The sequence below is a fragment of the Apium graveolens genome, chromosome 10 (assembly GCF_009905375.1).
Source record: "Apium graveolens cultivar Ventura chromosome 10, ASM990537v1, whole genome shotgun sequence".
Lineage (NCBI taxonomy): Eukaryota > Viridiplantae > Streptophyta > Magnoliopsida > Apiales > Apiaceae > Apium > Apium graveolens.
The window spans coordinates 62389742-62393978 of record NC_133656.1 but is presented as its reverse complement, the minus strand read 5'-3'; the positions used below and the strand labels follow the sequence as shown (position 1 = coordinate 62393978).

General features: G+C 43.2%; 1 non-coding gene across 1 annotated transcript; it reads right to left on the bottom strand.

The window, feature by feature from the left end:
• Positions 1 to 612: 612 nt before the first annotated feature.
• LOC141694296 (small nucleolar RNA R71) lies at positions 613 to 719 on the bottom strand. The gene has a single exon (XR_012563616.1). It is a non-coding gene; the product is annotated as a small nucleolar RNA R71 (small nucleolar RNA).
• Between the last annotated feature and the right edge of the window lie 3518 nt (positions 720 to 4237).

Genomic DNA, 4237 nt, shown 5'->3' with positions numbered 1-4237 from the left:
CCATCATTGGTCATTAGGACTCAGTGATTAGGACGTAGTAGTTAATTACTCTTTTCGGTTGTGTTTCAGGTACTTTAGCAAGCGTTTATGCAAACTCGTTCTCGTGCTCGCAAGAGGACCTTAGATACAGCTGAGGAGAAAGACGAAGTTCTTGATACTCCGGAGAAGTTAGATTTTGAGGATTCGGATTCAGGAACTGAGCAGAAAGAACCAGTAAACATGGGAGATCGTATTGTTCAAGCTGATCCAGCTCTTATGGATTTTTCTCGGCCTAAAATTGATGACATTCAGTCAAGCATCCTTCATCCGGCTATTCAAGCTAACACCTTTGAAATCAAGCCGGGCACTATTCAGATGGTGCAAAATTCTGTTTCTTTTGGAGGAGCGGCAACTGAAGACCCCAACATGCACATAAGGAATTTTGTCGAGATCTGCAGCACTTTTAAGTATAATGGCGTGACTGATGAGGCTATCAAGTTGAGGCTTTTCCCATTCTCACTGAGGAATAAGGCTAAAGACTGGTTACATTCTGAACCAGCTGGGTCCATCACTACGTGGCAAGATCTTGCGCAAAAGTTTCTGGTGAAGTTTTATCCAATGGCAAAGACTGCTGCTATGAGGAGTGCTCTTACTCAGTTTGCGCAGCAACCTGCAGAATCTATGTGCGAGGCTTGGGAACGCTACAAGGAAATGTTGAGAAAATGTCCATATCATGGAATGCCGGATTGGATGGTAATCACTGGTTTTTATAATGGTTTGGGGGCCCAATCTCGGCCCATGCTCGATGCAGCAGCTGGAGGAGCCTTATGGGCTAAAAGCTATACTGAGGCGTATAATCTTATAGAGACAATGGCTGCAAACGAGCATCAAAACCCAACTCAGAGGATGACGTCAGGCAAGGTCGCAGGTATTCTGGAAGTTGATGCAGCCACCGCTATTGCAGCCCAGCTCCAAGCGCTATCAATGAAGGTTGATTCTTTGGCTACGTATGGAGTTAATCAAATAGCTATGGTTTGTGAGCTTTATGCAGGTTCTCATGCTACAGATCAGTGTTCTCTTGTCAACGAATCTGTTCAGTATGTGAATAATTATCAGCGACAACAGCAGCCTGTGCCAGTGACCTATCATCCTAATAACAGAAATCATCCAAATTTCAGCTGGGGAAATAATCAGAATGCTATTCAGCCACCATATCAGCAAGGAGTGAGTAAACAGTTTAACCCACCTGGATTCTAGCAACCACAGCAGTATGTTACAAGGCAATCATATCCTCAACAGGGAAGTGCAGCTGCACCTACTAGTGCTGATTTTGAGGAACTTAAGCTGTTGTGCAAGAGTCAGGCGGTTTCTATCAAGACCTTGGAAAATCAAATCGGTCAATTAGCCAATGCAGTGCTCAATCATCAACCTGGCACTCTTCCCAGTGACACGGAAGTACCAGGCAGGAAGGAAGCTAAAGAGCAAGTCAAGGCTATTACCTTAAGGTCTGGAAAAGTAGCTGATGCTGAAAAGGCAAAAGAAGTCGAAGCTGAAGTTAGAGATGAAGAATCTAAGCAAAAGGAGAAAGTGGCGGAACCAAAGAAGACTACTGTTGAACACACTCTGCCTGAGGCTAATACAGGGGAGAAATAGCTCTATCCTCCACCACCTTTTCCTAAGAGATTGCAGCAACAAAAGCTGGATAGACAGTTCGGGAAGTTTCTGGAGGTGTTCAAGAAACTTCACATCAATATACCTTTCGCTGAGGCTCTGGAACAAATGCCTAGTTATGCGAAGTTTATGAAGACTATTCTTTCAAGGAAGGTGAAACTGGATGACCTTGAAACCGTTGCTCTCACGGAAGAATGCAGCGCTGTTCTGCAGCAAAAGTTACCACCAAAACTGAAAGATCCAGGAAGCTTCACCATTCCTTGCACCATTGGCAATCTAACTTTTGACAAGTGCCTTTGTGATTTGGGAGCAAGCATTAATCTGATACCCTTGTCGATCTTTAAAAAGCTGGATCTGCCTGATCCAAAACCCACATACATGTCGCTACAATTGGCGGACCGTTCCATTACTTACCCAAGGGGCATAGTTGAGGATGTGCTCGTCAAGGTGGATAAGCTCTTCTTTCCTGCAGATTTTGTTATTCTGGATTTTGAGGAAGATAAGAAGATTCCCATAATCTTGGGGAGGCCTTTCTTGGCTACTGGCCGTACCTTGATAGATGTGCAAAAAGGGGAACTTACTATACGGGTCCAAGATCAGGATGTGACCTTCAACGTATTCAGGGCAATGAAATTCCCTACAGAAGATGAGGAGTGTTTAAAAATGGATGTGATTGATTCCGCAGTTACTTCTGAACTCGATCACATGCTAATGTTTGATGCATTGGAAAAGGCCTTAGTGGGGGATTTTGACAGCGATGATGAAGATAGCAACGAGCAATTACAATATTTGAACGCTTCTCCATGGAAGCGAAAGCTCGACATACCATTTGAATCTCTTGGTACTTCTGACCTTAAGAATGCTGAAGGGAAGCTCAAACCATCAATAGAGGAAGCACCTACCTTGGAGCTCAAACCATTACCTGAACACTTGAGGTATGCTTTTTAGGTGATTCATCTACATTACCTGTTATTATTTCAGCTGACCTTTCAGGTAGTGAGGAAGACAAGCTCTTAAGGATTTTGAGAGAATTCAAATCGGCTATAGGATGGACCATAGCAGACATCAAGGGGATAAGTCCTTCATATTGTATGCATAAAATTCTGTTAGAGGAAGGTAGTAAGCCAACTGTGGAACAGCAGCGAAGATTGAACCCGATCATGAAGGAGGTGGTGAAGAAAGAAATTCTGAAATGGCTAGATGCAGGCATCATTTATCCTATTTCTGACAGCTCGTGGGTGAGCCCCGTGCAATGTGTACCTAAGAAAGGAGGTATCACTGTGGTCGCAAATGAAAAGAATGAGCTCATCCCTACTCGAACAGTTACAGGATGGAGAGTATGCATGGATTATAGAAAATTGAACAAAGCCACAAGGAAGGATCACTTCCCTCTCCCATTTATTGATCAAATGCTTGACAGATTGGTGGGACATGAGTATTTTTGTCTTCTGGATGGTTATTCCGGGTATAATCAGATTTGTATTGCACCAGAGGATCAGGAAAATACTACCTTCACTTGTCCATTTGGCATATTTGCTTTTCGTAGAGTTTCGTTTGGGTTATGTGGCGCCCCGGCCACCTTTCAGAGATGTATGATGGCTATATTCTCTGACATGATTGGAAATAACGTCGAAGTGTTCATGGATGACTTCTCCGTCTTTGGACACTCATATGATGAATGTTTGAATAATCTGCGCGCCGTACTCAAAAGATGCGTGGAAACTAATTTGGTGCTTAATTGGGAGAAATGTCATTTTATGGTGCGTGAAGGCATTATCCTTGGGCATAAGGTCTCTAGCAAAGGTCTGGAGGTGGACAAGGCCAAGGTGGGAGTCATTGAAAATCTTCCCCCACCTAATTCGGTGAAAGGAATCCATAGTTTTCTCGGTCATGCGGGTTTTTATCGGCGATTCATCAAGGACTTTTCAAAGATATCTAAGCCGTTGTGCAATTTACTTGAGAAAGATGTGCCTTTCAAATTTGATGATGAATGTTTGGCAGCATTCGAGACACTCAAGGAGAGTTTGATCACGGCACCAGTTATTACAGCACCAGATTGGACAGAACCGTTTGAGATGATATGTGATGCGAGTGACTATGCGGTAGGTGCAGTTCTGGGACAGCGCAAGAAAAATCTCTTCCATGTGGTCTACTATGCGAGTAAGACTTTAAATGGGGCCCAATTGAACTACACCACTACTGAGAAGGAGCTTTTGGCTATAGTCTTTGGCTTTGAGAAATTTCGATCTTATCTGCTTGGTACGAAAGTAACAGTATTCACTGATCATGCAGCTATTCGCTATCTGGTTTCTAAGAAGGATTCGAAGCCGAGACTCATTCGTTGGGTGCTTTTACTTCAGGAATTTGAGTTAGAGATCAAAGATAGAAAAGGTACCGAGAATCAAGTAGCTGACCATCTCTCTAGGTTGGAGAATCCCGATTCTAATTCACAAGATAGGACGTTAATCAATGAATCTTTTTCGGATGAGCAGTTGTTTGCAATTCAGGAGGAAGAACCATGGTTTGCAGATATTATAAACTATCTTGTCAGCAATATAATGCCGCTTAATTTGACATCCGCTCAAAA